Source organism: Saccopteryx leptura, chromosome 5 (assembly GCF_036850995.1).
Source record: "Saccopteryx leptura isolate mSacLep1 chromosome 5, mSacLep1_pri_phased_curated, whole genome shotgun sequence".
NCBI classification, from domain to species: domain Eukaryota; kingdom Metazoa; phylum Chordata; class Mammalia; order Chiroptera; family Emballonuridae; genus Saccopteryx; species Saccopteryx leptura.
This window is the reverse complement of record NC_089507.1, coordinates 39521230-39542412: the sequence shown is the minus strand read 5'-3', so window position 1 is coordinate 39542412 and position 21183 is coordinate 39521230. Positions and strand designations below refer to the sequence as shown.

The following is a 21183-nucleotide window of genomic DNA, read 5'->3' as shown; positions in this document are numbered from 1 at the left end:
CCTAACAAAGAATTTGTATAAGGAACATATAAAGAACTCTTGCAATTCAATTCCAAATAAAGACATATAATCTGGTAAGAAAATGGGCTAAAGACTTAAATAGGCACCTTGCAAAAGATACTGAATGGAAATAATCATATGAAAATGTGCTTAACACCATTAGTCATCAGAGAAATACAAATAAAAACCACAATGAGATACAATTTCAACCATACTGGAATGGCTAAAATTAAAAGTATAATACCAACAGCTGTCAAGGATTTGGAGCAACTGGAATCCTTATCCTGTCATCACTAGAGTATAAAATCATTGTGGAAAATATCTGGAAAATATTTACAAAGTGAAACATACTTCTATTGCATAACTTAATTCTATTCCTAGGTTCTATTCAAGGAAATGAAAATGAACATTTACAAAGAGACTCTACAAGAATATTCATAGCAGTTTTATTCATAATAGCCTCAAATTGGAAACAAACTATACATTCATCAATAGCAGAATAAATAAGCTGTGACCTATTTATACAATATACTATTCAGGAATAAAAGGGAAGGAACTACAGATACATGTCAACCACATAGATGAATCTGAATGACATTTCAGCAATAGAAACCACCCGTATGTACTGTACGATTCCATATATATAAAGTTCAAGAACTGGCAAAATCAGACTATGTGTACAGAAATTAGAACAGCAGTCAACTGAGGTCATGAGGGTGGGTGGAGATTTTGACTCGCAGTGTTGAGAACTTTCTGGGGTAATGAAAATATTATCTTGATTGGGGTAGTGGTTACACAAGTGAATACATTTACCAAAACTCTTCAATTAAGGACACTTAAGATCCGTGAGTTTCACCATGTAAATTCTACTGTGATTATAAAAAACACACAAACACGTAAGTATTCCTATACATGTTAACCCTGTCTTTTAAAATATTTATAAATATATTCTCTATCAATCTGCTCTAAAACGTAGTTATCCAAAGATCATTTCTTTAGAAACTCTGCTCTTTACTAACCTTTGCCAGGAAAATGTAGTCTTAGTACTACTCTAAACCAAGTAAAAACTTTGTCTTACATCTTACTGTTCTTCACAATTTGTAAACCGTGAATACATGCAAAATCTGATCTTCACAACTACTGAATCAGGCAGAGGAAGCCAATACACTACCTCCCTATTCAAAGATGATTAAACGCTGTCCCCCAAGACAGTGAGTCTCCCAAACCACACACTACAAATTATATAGATAAGCAGTAGGGTCTCTGGAGCCCTGGTCTAGCACCATGCCACCTCAACCCACAAATCACTTGTTCGTCTCCTGATTCCTCTGTTCTCTAAGTCTTTTTCCACTCTCCCTAATCTTCTTTTCTGAGTGTTGTCCCTTTGGCCTTTCTAGGTTCCTTCCACAGAGGGACCTGACTGACGCAGAGGATTTTAGAGGAACTCCTGGAGACATCAGAAATTCACCTGTCAAACCAAGAACAAGCAGGGCTTCGCCACTCAAACATATCCTCTCTTTGTCTGGTACCAACTTTGGCTACCCAGAAATAATACTTCCTCACACCCAGGAAAGGGAGAGAAGAATGGAGAGAGAGGGTGAGAGAGAATATGAATGAATGAATGGATGGATGGATGGATGAATGTCAATTAAAAAATCAACACAGGACAGATAAAAAAGATTAAAATCCTCCCAAGGCCAAAAGCACATGTATTAGACTTGACTCATCCATGAAGGTACTGTCTCCAGCCCCCGCCCAAAGTCTATTATCAAATATTTTGGCTATACTGAAAGTTCTTAGCAAAACAACACAAAAATTTAGGTTTGCAGGTCCCCCACGTATACGTGTTTAATACTATCCACCTGCTTAACTAGGAGAGGGGCGGTGACGTCTGAAAGCCAGTACATCTTATTTTACTAAAGTCTCCTGTGTGTGTGTACGCACAGGGGCTAACTCAACCCAAAACACAGCCTTACGCACAGGGGCTAAATCAACCCAAAACACAGCCTCACGCACAGGGGCTAAATCAACCCAAAACACAGCCTCACGCACAGGGGCTAAATCAACCCAAAACACGGCCTCACGCACAGGGGCTCAATCAACCCAAAACACGGCCTTAAGTGAGGTTGTCTCCGAGTCCTTCCTCGCTTAAAACAGGAGAGACTGGAAGGTACAGAGGATGTACTCAAAGGTGCGGGACACATTAACAAATGGCCCTCGTCCTAAGCTCCCGGGCATCTCTGTGTTTGCAAAGAGCAAGTCTCATTCTTAAACGAAGGGCGCATTTTCACTTTGACGCCGCCCCGTCCGTCAGAAGCTGCCGGTGTGCACGCAGAGCAGCAGCGCCCGCGGCGAGCCGGCCGGGAGGCAGTCCGGGGCTCGCAGCTCCCCGTCGTGGCGGAAGGGAAGGGGTGTCGGAAGCGCAGCCTCCGGGACTCTCCGCGCCGCGCCGCGCCCCGCCCGGGCCCTCTTCCTCCGCGGCCGCGCGGCCTCCCTCCTGGCAGCGCCCGGGCCCGGCCCGCGGGCACCGCCCGGGAGGCGAAGGCGCCGCCGCCTCGCCGGGCCCTTCCGCGCCCGCGGCCGCACTCACCCGCAGCAGCGGCCGCCTCTCCCTCCGCCTGCGGCCGCATCGCCTTGGAGCCCGACTCCCTGGCAGGCTCCTTCCGCCCCCAACACTGGCTCCGGCGCTGGGACAGTTTGAAAATGGCGCGGAGAGGGGATCCCGGCCGGCGCGGAGGAGTCGCCGCCGTTGTCCCGGTAACAGGAGCGGCGGACAAGGCGACGCGCGGCTGGGGGCGCGCCGGCGGCGATGGCGGCGCGGCCCCGGTGCCCGGAAGCGGATCGGCCAGGGCGGCGCGAGGCCACGGCGCCCCCAGGCGGCCAGCGGACTCCAAACCTGGGCGGATGTCAGCGAGGGCGTCCTCCTATTGGCCGGTGCGTTGCTATCAGCACCGGGTTGAAACGCTGCCCCCGCCTGGTTCCTGCAGAGGATTATTAACCTTTACGACCCGTTTACAAGGTAAACTCCAGCTTAAAAGTCACATTGTGTTTGCAGCTTTCCCCGACAGCCACCAAAGCGGTTGTTGCTTCCGCACCACGGCTCAATGAGGCTCCGTGTAGACCCTTGTACAGCAAGTCCTGACTTATCGCCGTGAGTGGAAGCAAAGGGGTGTATAACAAAACCAACTCACCATAGACTAATTGTTATAAACAAGAGTTAAGTTGCTACTACATATTTCCGGTCACAAAAACATCACCAAACTTCTCAAGAAAACCCCAAAACACTTCTAATATTAAACATTGAAATAAATGTTATCTAAATATATATACTTAAGAAAGATTAATGAAAATTGGTAAAGTAATTATTTTCCAACCTCCTTATTCCAGTTCAGGGTGGTGGGTGGCCAGAGCCTATCCCAGCAGCTCAAGGCACAAGGTGAGAACCCACTCTAGACCGGGTGGCCTTCTATCGGAGGGTGCCTCACACCCATACTTTTAGATGGAGACAATGTAGATATCCCAGTTAACCCAACTTGCACATCTTTAGGATGTGTGAGGAAACCAGAGACCCCAGAGAAAATATGCGCAGATACAGGGGGGACAAACTCCACACAGATAGTGGCGCCAGCCAGGAATACATACATATGTTTTTCTCATCAATGTTATAACAAAAGGACCTTTAATGAAATGATGTTACTTAAGGACCTGCTGTATCATCTCATCAAAACGTAATTATCTGTTTATAAAGCCGCCCACAATTGTGAATTCCTTTAGAGATTATCTTACTCAGCTATGTTTCTTTAGCACCTACCACATTAAACACTTGTGAATGGAACTAAATTTAAATAAACTGGCCCTGGTGGTTAGCTCAGTTGATTAGAGCATTGTCCTGATATCTCTAAGTTGTGGGTTCAATTCCAGGTCAATCCCTAGTCAGGACAGGTGCCAAGAGTCAATCAATGGATGCAGGTATAGGTGGGGCAACATGCACCTCAAATCAGTAAAATAAATTTAAAATTTTAAATAAACTTTTTGAAAATTTTTATTCATTGATCGACTTTAGAGAAAGAGGAAAGGAGAGAGGGAGAGAGAGAGAAACAGCAATTTGTTGGTCCTCATATTTATGTATTCATTGGTTGATTCTTGTATGTGTCCTGACCAGGAATCAAACCCGCAAGCTTGGTTTATCCAGACAATCGCTAACTAACTGAGCTACTGGGCAGGTAAATAAACTGGTTTTAGAGAGCCTACTCACATAAGGAAAACACATGGTCAAATCCTTTTTCTCCCTGGAAATCTTCTAGCTAATCAGAGAGGAACTGAATTCCTTTCTGTTTACTACTTTCCCAAATAGAGCTTCCACTCTGAAAATGTACTAACTTTGTCTATCATGTAACTGCTTTATAGGTTGTGAATAACTTTGTAAACATTCTTATATTGCTTTATCATTTCTGCTTTGTGTGCCTTGTCTGTTTTCCTGCCTGCCTTTATGAACTGTTTCATGCAATTTCAGGAGGCCATGAGTTAGGTTCTGTAGATGGCTTTTGTAGTCTTGAACAGTACAATTATTTTCTGCTGATCAACAACTTTTTTTTTCTTTTTTAAACAGGGAGCCATAAATAAATTAATATCATAGCAAAATACCTTATACGGTAGCCATCCAGTCTAGCTAACTCTTTGCTGCAAACACATAGCAATCAGAAAATGTAAAAATGAGATCCTTTCACAGTTCTGGAGGCCGAAAGTCTGAAATCCAGGCATCATCAGGACCACACTCCCTGTAGAGTGGGGAGTAGGGAAGAATCCTTTCTTGCTTTTTCCAGTTTCTGGTTGTCATTCTCTGCGTCCTTGGCTTGTGACTATATCACCCCAAACTCTGCCTCCATCTCCCTATTGCCTTCTCTGTCAAATCTCCCCTATATCTCTCATCTAAGGACATTTATCATTAGATTTAGAGCCCATTGGGATAACCCAGATGATTTTTTAAATTTTAGGTTCTTAATTGCATATGTAAAGATGTGTTTTTCCAAATAAGGTAACAGTGAATAGTTCTGGGGATTAGGAGGTAGACATATCTCTTGGAGGGGATACCATTCAATCCACCACACTTTACTAGTTCTTGGTATTTTTACCAAGTCATGGGGAGCAAGAAGATAAAAGACTATGTCATACAGTCTATAGAGCCTTACACTTGCATAGAGATTTTTCATTTGCATTTCCTTCCTTCCACCCTCTCTTCCTCCCTTTTCATTTCAGTTAAAAGCCAAGAATTTCCCATCTTTATTTGTTTAGTTGTGGCTGCAGGTAGGAGAGGGATGGGAAGGCTGTCCAGGTGAAAGTGAAAGAATTCAATGAAGTGTAAAGGCAGCACAGCAGAATATGAAATAGCATCTTATTGGAAGTTAGGCTGTAAAGCCAGCCTATAAGGCAAATATTATATATTATCAAATTCATATTAAATACTAGATCACATTCTGTGGAGGAAACTGTGACTGGTAAACAGGAGAATTGCATCTTTTATCTCAGTTTCCCTAGGGGATAGTAAGTACAATAGTGGGCACAGCTGCCCAAATTATTCAAATTGTGTTTTTCCTTTCTTCTTATTTCTAGGTGTCTTGGCTTAAGGGCATTCTGTTAAATTTGTGTCAGTAAATACATTGTGATAAAACTCCTTTATATAGTGTTATGTGTTGAATTGTGTCTTTCCCAAAATTCATATGTTGAATTACTGAGTATCTCAGAATGTGACCTTATTTGGAAATAATGTCATTGCAGCTTTAATTGGTTAAGATGAAGTCATATTGGAGTAGGGTAGGCCCCTAATCCAATATCTCTGTTGTCCTTATAAAAAGAATGCCATGTGAAAAGAAAGGGACACGAGGATAGGACAATGGGAAGACACAAGATTGATAGTAGAGAACAAATGTCACAGGAATTCATAAAAGAAAAAATATACTCTAAGGAGAAGAACAACCATTCAAAGTTACACTGTGCAGATCACATACCATTTTTAATAATAAAAGTGAGCAAACTCAGAAAATCATATTTTACAAACTCATTTGCCCAACAGACTCACCAAATGTTTGATTTCAGTGCTTGAATTTTACCCACTATGTAATGGAGAGTCATTAAACATATTAAAACTGGAAAATCACACAATGAAATTAGTGTGGGGGGAAATTATTCTGAGTGGTAGAAGGATGGAATGGTGAATGATGCAGAAAATCTTACTATGTAGGACAAGAGTTATATGATTATTTAAATGATGAGATAAAAGATTTGAGGGAAATGTGAAAAATATTACAAAGGAAGAATGAGCAGGGCATAGTGAGGGACCAGCCTCTGAGTGAAGAAGTGTTAAGGCTTCGAGTTTCAGAGACTGAACATTGTGTTTCCACACAGACCCTGAGATGGTATTATCAGAAAGGCATCTTGGAATGTACTGTAACAGGAAAGGGACAAGGGTAGATAGTAAGTTTGTTTTGTGATATAATGTATAATGGAGTTGAAGTGATATTAAAAAAAGGTCTGGGTGCGGCATAATAAGAGTCTTTGTCCCTGGATCCTGTCACAGAGCTCCTGTTTCCTTGGAGTTTCCCTGTGACAAGGGCAATAGGAGGATCTTTTGTTCTAATGAGGTGATTCTCAGCAGGGCCCAAATAAGGATAGCTTCAGGATGGAGGCTAGTCCCCAGATAGACCAAGCCTTGATGGACGGAGGCTGGTCACCAGAGAGACCAAGCCTTGATGGACGGAGGCTGGTCCCCAGATAGACCAAGCCTTGATGGACGGAGGCTGGTCACCAGATAGACCAAGCCTTGATGGACGGAGGCTGGTCACCAGATAGACCAAGCCTTGATGGACGGAGGCTGGTCCCCAGATAGACCAAGCCTTGATGGACGGAGGCTGGTCACCAGATAGACCAAGCCTTGATGGACAGAGGCTGGTCACCAGAGAGACCAAGCCTTGATGGACGGAGGCTGGTCACCAGAGAGACCAAGCCTTGATGGACGGAGGCTGGTCACCAGATAGACCAAGCCTTGATGGACGGAGGCTGGTCACCAGATAGACCAAGCCTTGATGGACGGAGGCTGGTCCCCAGATAGACCAAGCCTTGATGGACGGAGGCTGGTCACCAGATAGACCAAGCCTTGATGGACGGAGGCTGGTCCCCAGATAGACCAAGCCTTGATGGACGGAGGCTGGTCACCAGATAGACCAAGCCTTGATGGACGGAGGCTGGTCACCAGATAGACCAAGCCTTGATGTACAGAGGCTGGTCCCCAGATAGACCAAGCCTTGATGGACGGAGGCTGGTCACCAGATAGACCAAGCCTTGATGGACGGAGGCTGGTCACCAGATAGACCAAGCCTTGATGGACGGAGGCTGGTCACCAGAGAGACCAAGCCTTGATGGACGGAGGCTGGTCACCAGATAGACCAAGCCTTGATGGACGGAGGCTGGTCACCAGATAGACCAAGCCTTGATGGACGGAGGCTGGTCACCAGATAGACCAAGCCTTGATGGACGGAGGCTGGTCCCCAGATAGACCAAGCCTTGATGGACGGAGGCTGGTCACCAGATAGACCAAGCCTTGATGGACGGAGGCTGGTCCCCAGATAGACCAAGCCTTGATGGACGGAGGCTGGTCACCAGATAGACCAAGCCTTGATGGACGGAGGCTGGTCACCAGATAGACCAAGCCTTGATGGACGGAGGCTGGTCCCCAGATAGACCAAACCTTGATGGACGGAGGCTGGTCCCCAGATAGACCAAGCCTTGATGGACGGAGGCTGGTCCCCAGATAGACCAAGCCTTGATGGACGGAGGCTGGTCCCCAGATAGACCAAGCCTTGATGGACGGAGGCTGGTCACCAGATAGACCAAGCCTTGATGGACGGAGGCTGGTCACCAGATAGACCAAGCCTTGATGGACGGAGGCTAGTCACCAGAGACCAAGCCTTGATGGATGGAGGCTGGTCCCCAGATAGACCAAGCCTTGATGGACGGAGGCTGGTCACCAGATAGACCAAGCCTTGATGGACGGAGGCTGATCACCAGATAGACCAAGCCTTGATGGACGGAAGTTGGTCTCCAGAGAGACCAAGCCTTGATGGATGGAGGCTGGTCACCAGATAGACCAAGCCTTGATGGATGGAGGCTGGTCCCTAGATAGACCAAGCCTTGATGGACGGAGGCTGGTCCCCAGATAGACCAAGCCTTGATGGATGGAGGCTGGTCACCAGATAGACCAAGCCTTGATGGACGGAGGCTGGTCCCCAGATAGACCAAGCCTTGATGGACGGAGGCTGGTCACCAGATAAACCAAGCCTTGATGGATGGAGGCTGGTCACCAGATAGACCAAGCCTTGATGGACGGAGGCTGGTCCCCAGATAGACCAAGCCTTGATGGATGGAAGCTGGTCACCAGATAGACCAAGCCTTGATGGACGGAGGCTGGTCACCAGATAGACCAAGCCTTGATGGACGGAGGCTGGTCACCAGATAGACCAAGCCTTGATGGACGGAGGCTGGTCACCAGATAAACCAAGCCTTGATTAGAAGCTTGGAACTTTCAGCCCCATTCCCCAACCTCAGAGAGGAGATAGGGAGGTTGAGATAACCACCACTTTCCAATGCTTTAATCAACCATACTCATGTAATGGAACCTCCATCCACATCCTCAATGACAGGAGTTGGTGGATCTGGGTTGGTGAACATACCGAGGAGCTGGGAGGGTGGAACACCTGCAGAGGGCATAACCTGTGTCATCTGCACTAACTCTGGGTTGTCCATGTCAAAAACGAACCCTGGGCCGGGGAGTGTCTTGACAGTTAGAGAAATACTTTTGTAAAAGACACCGTATGTGTGGTGTCTGTAGTGAAAAAACAAAACAAAACAAAAAAACCCCTCTCATTAGGTGTCAGAAGTGTCGTGAGTAAAAATAACTCACCGGGAAACAGCTGGGTGTATGCAGGTAACATACAGGAGAAACTTCATAGAGGCTCTTTCCCAGGTTACTTCTCTGTATTTTCAAAACATATTCTGTGTCTGAATGTTGTTAATTCTACTGCTCTACTGTAGTCATTGGTTACCCTGTTTCTGTCTTTAGACCACACTCTTTACAGTACACAGAAGACTCATGTGTTCTTCTTTGTACCCATAACCCAGTTGTTCTCAAAGTGTGCGCTCTAGAAGATTTCCAGGTGTGCCCTATGGTATTCCAGAGAAATATGTGCCTGTTGGGGACCAAAACCCAACAGGGTTTCTGGAGTTTAGATTTTTGGGGGACAGAGGTGTGGGGAATTGGCTGTAAGCTGACAGTCTGCCCAACCCCCCACCTCACTTGCCTGATTAGGTTGCAAAAGGCTGTTAAGCTGTGGTGCTGGATTGTTTACACTACCCCCATGTTCCCTGGAAAGACTGAAGGCAAGTTTCTTCTATCCTTTGTTTGATGTAAAGTTAAGATGATATATATGGTGGAAATTTTCTGCACTCAACACAAGAGTAAAAAGAGAGGAATTCGTCAATGTGTTGATGAGGAAATGAGAGTTTGCCTTTCAAATATATGCCCAAACATTGAAGAAATTGCTAGGACACATCAGGCTCATGTTTCTCATAAACACAAGAATGAAAAAACACATTCGCGCCGGACCTGCTGAATTTACTAAATCTTACTAAGAATGTATCTATATATATAAAAAGATAACATTTTTGTCATTTTTAAAATTTTTAACCCCTCTTTTTTACAAATTCTAAAAAGCATAACTCAAAAATGTAACATAAAAATGCTTTTTAATGTCAGAATAAATTTAATTTTGTCATATTTATTTCATTTAATTACCATAAAAGCACACTTGGACCTTTTTTTTCTTTAATATTTGACTTAATTATTATAACATATTTCTCAGAAATTTGTATATAGTGTGCCTACAATTATTTGTAGAATTCTAAATGCTCCCTGACTTCAAAAAGTTTGAGAACCACTGCCATAACCCAAGCAGAGTGTTGGGAGCTTAATAAAAGATCAAAAAGTGTGAACTGAATCAAGCTGAATTGAATGGAACTGAACTGAACTGAACTGATTGAACAAGGCTTTCTGACACCAAGCCTAGTTAGTATGGAAGTTGCCTGCCCTCAGTGAATAGCCCAGAGAGAGGGCTAAAATGCCAATGTTACCGCCAGCTAATATAGGTCCTTTTATTTAAGTAGCAGGGACTCAATTTCCCTGGTGCCACAGGTGGATGGTTTGGCTTGCAACCTGATTATTACTGGCAGATAAGGGTAATGTGATGACAGTTCCCGTCTGTCTGGAGCCTGGCAGCCCAGCGTCCGTAGTGACTTGGCTACAGAAGGCACTCAAGCTGTGGAAACGATCAGATGTTATGAGAAGCTATTCTTTAGCAGCAGAAACACTGGAAAGTAATTCTCAGGAAAGGGTCCCTCTTAAAAGCACAATGCTAAGGCATCTTGATGATATAGCAGTTTATTGTGTGTGTCCACAAAGACATCAGAAATTTTCATTTCATAATGGCGCTGCAAAGAATGACATCTTTTAACCACCTTTGGAGTGTGTAAGAGGAGGCTCTGCATGAATGAACAGGTTGATGAACAGTTATATGTAAATATATTTTTTAAAAACTCCTACATGTCAAAACTTCTGTGGTCAAAAAAGACAAAATAACCTGACCTGTGGTGGCGCAGTGGATAAAGCATCGACCTAGAAATCCTGAGGTCGCCGGTTTAAAACCCTGGGCTTGCCTGGTCAAGGCACATATGGGAGTTGATGCTTCCAGCTCCTCCCCCCTTCTCTCTCTGTCTCTCCTCTCTCTTTCTCTCTGTCTTTCCCTCTCCTCTCTAAAATGAATAAACAAAAAATAAATAAAAAATTTTTTTAAAAAAAGACAAAATAAGCTGGGAAAACATTTATGACTATTACCATAGACCTAATATGCAAAGAGCTCTCGTAAATTGACAGTGAAGTGACTAATAAACAGTAAGATATATTAGGAAAATAATTTTTAAATGGGCAATGTTATAAAAGTGTAATTCATCAAGTGGCTCTTTACCATATGAAAAGAGACGGACACCCACTGAAAATAAGAGGCGTGTAAATTAAAACTGATGGAGATGTGAAAGATGAGTAAGTGGCCACGTGAAAGGTGGAGAAGGACAATGAGCAAAGATACCAAGAAACTGATAACAGCCATTGTGTATTGAAAGCTTGTGAGGGCCTGTCTGAAGTGCTGCTTTACAGGTGCTGCTTCAGTGAATCACCATAAACCCTAGGAAGCACTGGTATCTCCATTTTATAGATGGGATTCAGTAGTTTGCCACAAGTTACAAAATAAGTGAGACAAGACAGCCTTGACTTGTACTCTGGAAGTTATACAATTCTGAACTTGGCAGACTGCTCAGGAAGGGAATTCTGTAGGACAATAGCTGATAAAGAGAATATTCAGATGAGGTTCAATTAAACTTTGTGAAGATGTAGAGTTGCCAAGCTCCTAATAAGTCAGCCAGACCAACCTCTCACATGAAACACAGATTTCCGGTGCAGCCTCTCCAACCCATGGCCATCCCAGCTGCCATCTCCTGCTGCCAATAGGAGAACGTACTGCGTGTCCCCATGTATAAGACACACCCTTTTTTGAAAAATTTGGGGTCTAAAAACTGGGTGCACCTTATACAGTGGTTGTAGATTTTTTACTTGTATTTCTCACTTTTTTGCGCTTGTTTTTGCGCTCATTGTTGAAGACAGTGATTCGTCATCAGACACGGATGAGGACAAGCTAATGAATAGGAGATTTGACAGTGATGAGGAATTGTTTGAATTTTATGATGAATAAAACTTGAATTCAATAACTTTACGGAATACATTTTTTTCAAATTTCATGCTCCAAAATTAAGGGGCATCTTATACTCAGGAGTGTCTTATCTTATACATGGGGAAATACGGTACTTCTGTTCAAAACAGCTCACTGCATTGCTGAAATATTTGTTAGAAAAATTCTTCTTTATATGAAGCTAAAATCTGCCTCTCCGTGTGAGCAGTTTGTTCCAAGCAACCACATGAACGTGAATCTTTCCATCATCAATGTGGTGGTGCCCCGTATCCTTCAGCCTTTGCTCGCATCACATGGCCCCCATGCCCATCACTTACCTGGCTTCCTCCTCTGGAGGAGAAACAAGCTAGTTTCTCAGTTTTCTTACTGAAATCTATACCCAGAAGTGACTGGCTCAGATTAGGGTGAAGCACTGGGATGTATTTATTTCCCTTGATATATCTGTACAACATATTCAATGTATAGCCACACAGGCTAGTATCACATTAGCCATTTTAGCAACTGAGTTTCACATATTTTCCATGAAGAAGCATACACAAGCCTCTTTCTCTGACTATGTTTTTAATATCTATTTTATTTATTTTTTTGACAGAAACAGTGAGAAAGAGGGACAGACAGTGACAGCCAGACAGGAAGGGAAAGAGATGAGAAGCATCAATTCATTGTTGCAGCTCCTTAGTTGTTCACTGATTGCTTTCTCATATGTGCCTTGATGAGGTGGGGGGGAGGCTAAAGCAGAGTGAATGACCCCTTGCTCAAGCCAGCAACCTTGGGCTTCAAGCCAGTGACCATGGGGTCATGTCTATGATCCCACACTCAAGCCAGCAATCCTGCACTCAAGATGGTGAACCCGTGCTCAAGCTGGCGACCTCAGGGTTTCAAACCTGGGTCCTCCACGTCCCAGTCTGACGCTCTATCCACTGCACCACCACCTGGTCAGGCAATATCTATTTTAATTGTAAATATGAGATTTCAAGAGCAGAGATTGAAGTTACTACTTACATCAATAACTATTGGTTCCCTTGCCCAACAGCCCGCAGTGATATGATGAGAACCAGATGTCACTCTATATATACTGGATTCTGTACTGCATAGAGAAAGCCTCCCTCCTCCGCCACCCCATTCCTACAAATTAATAATCCGAGAGTTTATGTATGAGAGGGATAGCTCTCTCCCTTCCCCTCCTGAGAAAGGGAGAGAAACCTTTACTGCCCAGGGTACACTCATTTTTCCAGGGAAAAGAAGGGGAAAGTTCTGAGTTCCTACCTTTGGGAATGTAAATAAATGTCTAAAGGGGGAAGACAAGACAAGCCTTTCCTGGTTTCTAGCGCCTGTCACCTTGATTCCAGGTTTTGCCCCCACTTTGAAAGGTAAACACACTCCAGGGAGGTAAATCTCTCCTGAGTTCTCTCTCTATTCAGTCACAATTTAACTTCTAAAGCTTGTCCTTTAACCCAGATCCCACTAAAACTTGCTCTTAATGTTTTAACTGCAGAAACAGGAAAATACTCACTGTTGACTTGAGCTTGTTTCAAATCTTTTCTGTGGGCCCAGTCTCTCAGTCTCTTTCTTTCTGTCTCTGTCTCTCTCCACAGGTTGTAGGGACTCAGCCTGAGTATCTGTCAGCATGCATTTGCCTGCAGATACCAGCAGGCCTGAGTAACAATTGGTTAAGTAATAAAAGCATGTTGTGGTCTCACTGACAAAACAGTGGCAGCTAGGGCACTAGTTTGGTTTGCAGATCAATGGCACTGTGGGCAGCAGAGGGCACTAGTTTGGTTTGCAGATCAATGGCACTGTGGGCAGCAGAGGGCACTAGTTTGGTTTGCAGATCAATGGCACTGCCAAGGGCCTGGCCACTCTTCATCCACACTCCCTCCTCGTGGGAGGCTCAACCTTTTGCTCCATGGTCACAGAGTGGCTGTCACAATTCTAAGAAACAGGTCTGTACGCAGCCACACCCAAAACAAGAAGGGAGGGCAGGGGACAGGAATTTTGTGACAAGAGAAAAACAGGTTTTGCCTCAGAGGCTTCTTTCTCATGGGGAGGAAGATGTCCTGGGGTCCCTAGTAGAGTCCCCTCTAGTGGCGGGAACTGGGTTCTGCGCTCACCTCTAGAGCAGTCACACGAGGCAAAGGGGGCTTCAATCAGTTATGATTTATTTCCAGATCCAGTTAGAGTAATTCAAGTGTAAATTTTAAAATTTATCCAGGAATTTTTGGAGAGCTTCTCTCTTCATCTCAAATCGAGAGGGGATTTAGAGAGACCACTTAACGTGTACCCTTGAAGTGAGGGAGAATCCTGGGTGACGCCCTCGCAGAGTTTGTTTTATCTTTTCCACAGCCAGGTATGAGCCTCAAGGGAGAGAATACTTCGGATTCCTGTAGCGGGACCCGTGGGCTGCGTCCCTTGGTGTCCACTCCAGGCTCCTGGTGTCCCGTCCCGTCCCATGTGAGACGCTGCAGAGCTCGGCTGCATCCCCTGAGCCGGGCTCCGCTGCCAGCGGGCACTGTGGTAGGAGCCAGCTGAGGGGGGGAGAGCCGCAGAACATGGGGCATCCTTTTGGCGGGGGCTGGGGGTGGGGAGTGGGCGGCAGAGGGGGCATCAAGAGCTTCCTGCAGGCTGGTGGGAAATGACCGCAAAGGAGCTGTGACCCTGGGAGTGGGAGCTGTTTCTAGAAGCTTTACCTAGAGCCTGTTCTTCTAGCGCTCCTAACCCCTGTTGTAAGCCTCCTACAGCCTAGTTCAGTCCCGTTTTACTCATACTCTCTAGAGGGGTTTCTGTGGGCTGCAACTAAAAACTAACAGAAAAGCGTCTTCTCTAGGAAGGCCTCCAGGGAAGGCATGCGGTATTCTGAGAGCTGGAGATAGTGCCGTCGCAGGGGTGGGGGCCTGCGCCGAGGTCCCCGGCCATAGAGATGCACTTACTCTTGGCCAAACAGTAAGACCCTCTGGAAAGGGAGGAGGGTGCCCAAAGCACCCACAACTGAAACAGTCAGGTAGAAACATCTAGCAGGGCAGGAGGGCAGATGCCGGTTCACTGCAATACTGTTCAAATAAGAGCTCCCCTGCTCTCCTGCCCCCTGCCTCTGCTCCCTCCATTGGCAATTTGGGTAGAGGAGGAATTGGAGTTGGGAACCGGAAATGAGGAAAGCGATGACCACTTCCCTTTTCTTCTCTGCGTGCAGCAGGACGGAGCTAGGGAAGGGTGAGAGCATTGACCATTACGCCACATTTAAAGTTTTGGTTATGACAGCAAACTAGACATTTTAATTACTGACCAAGGACTTATTCTACTCTGGAGAGACCAAAACAGTCATGGACTCTGCCTGCGTTATCATCCAGGGCAAGAAGAAAACTGGGTTTAAGGAAATAAAAGTTATGTTTTGAGTCATTCTGAGCAAATTATACTTATCTAATCCTTGAACATAAATGTACTCCTGCTTTTTTTTCTTCTTCTTCTTCTCAAACCAGGGAAAAGCCATCTGAAGGGGAAGATCCTGATAAACAGAACCTGCCTCACTGCTCTCTGCCTAACTCACCCAAACCGGATGATAAAAAACAGAACTTTCAAGCCCTGGCCGGTTGGCTCAGCGGTAGAGCGGTAGAGCGTCGGCCTGGCGTGCAGAGGACCCGGGTTCGGTTCCCGGCCAGGGCACATAGGAGAAGCGCTCATTTGCTTCTCCACCCCCCCTCCTTCCTCTCTGTCTCTCTCTTCCCCTCCTGCAGCCAAGGCTCCATTGGAGCAAAGATGGCCCGGGCGCTGGGGATGGCTCCTTGGCCGCTGCCCCAGGCGCTAGAGTGGCTCTGGTCGTGGCAGAGCAACGCCCCCCGAGGGGCAGAGCATCGCCCCTGGTGGGCGTGCCGGGTAGATCCCGGTCGGGCGCATGCGGGAGTCTGTCTGACTGTCTCTCCCCGTTTCCAGCTTCAGAAAAATACAAAAACAAAACGAAACAAAAAAAACACACCAAAAAACAGAACTTTCAGAAATATCCTTATAGAGACTTCAAACCTCCAAGAGATGGTGCAGATGTATAAAAATTTTCAAGAAGTGGAGAAATCAATGGATGCCAAATAAGTAATGGGATATTATGAGAAACTGGTGATATTTCATTGAATACCCTTAATTTTCCAGTTGACAAAACGCAGTCAAAATCAGCCATAGGCCCTCACTCCACCCCTCTGCACCGTGCTCAGGTTTCCCTGGGAAGACCACGCCCCGGGCTGGATGCTGATGGGTCTGATCCAACACAGCAATTAGTGCTGCTGCGGAGAGCTCCCATAGCACCCTGGGCTTCTTTTCATAGCATTTAATACTCGGTGTTGTAATTGATTTTTAAATTTATTTAGCGGACTGTGAATTTAACTCACACCACACACATCTCAGAAGTATGGAGAAATCGTAGTCCCATTGTTATTTTATCCAGCCTTCTTCCTCAATCCCCACCTACCTGTAAGGAGTAAAAATAACTGATATGTAAATCCTTCCCTGTTTAAACTTAATCTAATCCAATAATTTAAACAGTCCCTTTAGGTCAGGGATCCCCAAACTACGGCCCGCGAGCCACATGTGGCCCCCTAAGGCCATTTACCCGGCCCCCGCCACACTTCTGGAAGAGGCAACTCTTTCATTGGTAGTCAGTGAGAGGAGCATAGTTCCCACTAAAATATTGGTCAGTTTGTTGATTTAAATTTACTTGTTCTTTATTTTAAATATTATATTTGTTCCCATTTTGTTTTTTTACTTTAAAATAAGATATGTGCAGTGTGCATAGGGATTAGTTCATAGTTTTTTTTTATAGTCCGGCCCTCCAATGTCCTGAGGGACAGTGAACTGGCTCCCTGTGTAAAAAGTTTGGGGACCCCTGCTTTAGGTGTTGTTAGTTCTGTCTAGGAAAACAAAGAGCTCAGTCTGTCAGATTTCTTTCCCGTTTAGCTCCAAGGTGTTAACGGCGTGTGTGCATATGGGGAGGTGTGGGGTTGCCTGACCATGGCAGGAAGCGGAAGGCTGTGGTCCTTTACCCCTGTCCACCTGATTGCTCTCAGTGTTGCTGCATTGCAGCTGAAGCCTTGGCCAGTGAGATACATGACTCGCTCTCTCTCCTTCCCTGATGGCCCTCTCACCTCACTCTGCTTCCCCCCAAGCTCCTCTCAGTATTACATACTCCTTTGACTTCTGGCTGTGACCCCCATTTCAGCTCGGCCCCTCTTGCCGTCCCTCACCCACCTCGCCTGCTCTGTGGATCCCCAGCCAGATTCTCTGATACTGTCACAGGGGCCCATGTAGTAAGTATAGATGACTCTAAAGTTAAACCTCTTGACCGTCCCCCACCTGGGCCTGCTGGCCCCACAAGGATTGACATGAAGCAGCCCACAATGAGGCTTCTTCTCAGAGTCTCAGTGGGGAGTCAGGGAGAATATCCCTCTTCTGCCCTCAGTGTCCCTCTCCCCCCACTCACCTGACACATAGTTACAACGTGTGTCTGACCGCTCTGCCCCCTCTGCTCTCGCCTTCCCACCAGCCAGGGCTGACGAGGAAGGCTTCCCTCCCTGCTTCCTTATCAGCACCCCTTCCTCATGCCACAGAGTAGTCAAAACCCTCTGCGGAGTGTCTTCTCTACCCCAGGAGGAACCCTCGTCCGGGCGTGGCTTCTAATGGATGGAGGATGACAGTGAATGAGAGAATTTAGAAAATCCCTTCCCAATTTAATAGCCTGGTTTTTTGTTTGTTTGTTTGGCTGCACAATCTTATTTTGAAGGTCAGAAACTGAATGTTAATTCTTTCTGTCTGCATTCTAGGTAAATTGCTTAGAACAGGTCCCAGCACCCAGTCAAGTCAGTGCTCTTTCTGTATCAAGTCTCTCTTACTTTCTCTGAGACCAGTTGGTATCTTGGACCAAGTAGGAAAAATATGTGCTAGGAAAACAAAAGGTAAAAAATAAGTTAATAATTTTTAAGATACTAACTTTATTAACATTTTCAGTTTACCATATTTTGAAATGACCTAGTATATGCTTGTATAAGAATTCAAACAATGTAGAACTATCAAGATTACTAAGTGAAAGTCCCCATTTAACTTCTAATAGTTTCTCTGTCCTGGCCCCCACTCTACTCTTTTCTCTAAAGGTAATGTCCATAGCATTTTGGTTGAATCTCTTTATTTATTCATCTCCCCCATTACACTGTGAGCTTTTTGAGCTGGTCTCTGTAGTCCCACAGGCCATCAATAAATATTTGATGAATGGATAAATGATTGAATAATGAATAATCAAATAATATAGAGCAAATGAACTAACTTTAAGAAAAACTTTACTATTATATAAACTTGTTAAGACATCACTTAGTTTTGAGTTTTCTTGATAGTCTTATACCTGATTAAAGTAGAACAGAGAGCCTGACCTGTAGTGGATAAAGCATCGACCTAGAATGCGGAGGTCACCAGTTCAAAACCCTGGGCTTGGCCCTGGCCGGTTTGCTCAGTGGTAGAGCGTTGGCCTGGCGTGCAGGGGTCCCGGGTTCGATTCCCGGCCAGGGCACACAGGGGAAGCGCCCATCTGCTTCTCCACCCCTCCCCCTCTCCTTCATCTCTGTCTCTCTCTTCCCCTCCCGCAGTGAGGCTCCATTGGAGCAAAGATGGCCCGGGCGCTGGGGATGGCTCCTTGGCCTCTGCCCCAGGCGCTAGAGTGGCTCTGGTAGCGGCAGAGCGACGCCCGGGAGGGGCAGAGCATCGCCCCCTGGTGGGCAGAGCGTCGCCCCCTGGTGGGCGTGCCGGGTGGATCCCGGTCGGGCACATGCCGGAGTCTGTCTGACTGTCTCTCCCCGTTTCTAGCTTCAGAAAAATACAAAATAAAATAAAATAAAATAAAACAACCCTGGGCTTGCCTGGTCAAGGCACATACGAAAAGCAGCTACTACTTGTTGATGCTTCCCATTCCTCCCCCCTTTCTTCTCCATCTTCTTTCTCTAAAATCAATAAATAAAATCTTCAAAATAAAATAGAATAGAGATTAAATTATGAGACCTCAGTTTTTCTAGGCTCCGGAGACAGGAGAATCAGAGGTAAGATCCCTGTTCTCAAAGAGATAGAAAATAAATGAATTAAAAAAATTAGTGGATAACTTAACTTGAGATTCTGATAGATGACATGAAGCAATGAGACGGGTAATGTGAAAGAGTAATGCAAGGAGAGCTGCTTTAGATTGGGTGGTCAAGCAAGGCTTCTCTGGGAAGTGGCATAGCGCTGAGATCTGAATGACTAGGAAGCAGACTTATAAAGGTCTGGGGTCAGAGTATTTCAGGGAGAAGAAATGAATTTAGTTCATGAAATAAAAAAGCAAGTGTGACTGGAAGACAGCAAATGAAGGTGAGAGGTAAGAGATGAGTTAGAGAGGCAGGTGGTGATATCCAGGTTGCCCAGAGAGGGACCTATGGGCCATGATAAGGAGTTTGAGTTTTTCAAAGAGCAATGAGTAACCATTGAAAGCTGTGGCAGATGGAGTTTTCTAAAGATAGCCGCACCAATATATACCCCATCCATGCTCTTACAAAGTGAAGGAAACTCTACCATTGAGAGGTGGGGTCTGTGGTCCCTCAATCTGAGTCTAGGCATGGGGCTGGTCACTTCTCTGACAAACAGAATAGAGTACAGCCGAAGGGAAACTATGTGACTTACAGGTATACCGTAACAAGAATACAGTTTTTCCCTGGTTCTCGCTCAACTCTTTCTCATGGAATCTAGACACCATGCTGTAACAAAGCCCAAACTAGTATTCAAAGAGAGATTACCTGGAGGGCCCCTTGTGGAGGGGTAGTGAGCTCCCAGCCAAAAGCCAGCATCAACCACCAGTCATATATGAAAATAAATCTGGAGATCTTTATAGAATAAGTGTATGGACAGTGGCTGTTGGTAGGACCATTGGAATAATTTGCTGTAACTCCAGTGTCTTCATTCCGCCCAGTGTCACTCTGATCAAGATTCAGATTTCAGGCAGGGGCATAGAGTCTGATGGGCCCAGTTAGTATAGCTATCTGCCTAATCCGTGTCCCCATGGGGACTGTGATGAATAGTCACCAGGATCCAGAATAATTCTGTGACATAGAATGAGCACTAAATAGTACAATTCATTTCTGGAGTATTTGGATAAATTTTATACCCCCTGATGAAGAATAGTATAATTTTTCAAGCAGGAAGAAGAACTGTGGTCCAAAGAAAAGGCTAAGAGGCAAGAAATCATTTTAAAGACAAGGAACTCTGACAATCAACCTAGAAATCACAATTCTTACGATGCCGTAGGGAGAAACACATCACGTTGGGCTTCATCAGTAAAAGTCAAAGTATTTGATCTATTATACTCTTATTAAATGTCCAGACTCTTTCTTCCATTTAAAGAATTATTTACTGTGATAAATTTTATGGCTTGATCAATCTTACAGCAGATATGCCTCTTGAATCAACAAATATGAAAATGAATTTTTATGAGCACAAGTTAAAAGTAGTTCATTTATGACTATTGTTAAAGTAAACTTGTTTTATAAATTCCAAGTAAAGTTATAATAACTTTTAATACAAACCAATTCAACATTTTTTTTCAAATTAAGTTTTAGGGCCTACAAACTTTCTCATGAAAGCATGTGGTATTTTGGCTTAAATGTTGTATTGTGCTACTTAGAAATCCTTTTAGAAAGTTTCTCTAAGTGCTATAATATTGACTGGTCAATGCTGAGCTCAAAGTAGTTGCAGAAAATCAATATTGGCTTAGTTATAGCTTGGCAAAGCCAAGAGGGTAAACTATTAGGAGTTATTGGATCCGAAAAACCATTCAGGGATAAAAAGCTCTTTTTAAAAATATAGAGATGCATGATATGTTAAATCTAATGAAACAATATAAAATTTCTTCCAAGTAACCCTCAAACCTTTCTGCACATGTTATTTAAATCACCTACAAAACACAAAAAGATTATGATTGACTTTCTCAAGACTCCAAAATTTTAAATCACTTGCTTAAAGATACCCAGTAAATTAGTGTAAAAGTTTGGGCAAAATGTTTTTCATCGTATATTTAATCCACTATGCAATGAGAGTTAAATAGGAATCTCTAATAATGCATAGTAATATGTAGCCATTAAAGAAATTAAACTTAATCCTCTAAAACTTCAAATGATTTTACCTATTCTGTTCATATACATGTTATTTTTTACATAGTTACTATTAATGCACACGTATACTTCTGTGATCTACATTTTTCTTTGAATCCTCAGTATAATTCTAATGCTTCTTCATATTGGACATCAGGAAACCAATCTAATCCCTCTCAGTTGAGGATGCTCAGCAGGACATA

General features: G+C 44.5%; 1 protein-coding gene across 2 annotated transcripts in view; it reads right to left on the bottom strand.

Moving 5' to 3' along the window:
* Positions 1–2890, bottom strand: part of CEP135 (centrosomal protein 135) — a 73887-nt gene extending 70997 nt beyond the window's left edge. Inside the window, exon 1 of one of the 2 annotated variants that reach the window (XM_066385550.1) lies at positions 2591–2890. The gene's annotated coding sequence lies outside the window, so the exon portion shown is untranslated. The remainder of the gene's footprint in view (positions 1–2590) is intronic. The other variant, XM_066385549.1, reaches the window with a different exon arrangement.
* Positions 2891–21183: the final 18293 nt, after the last annotated feature.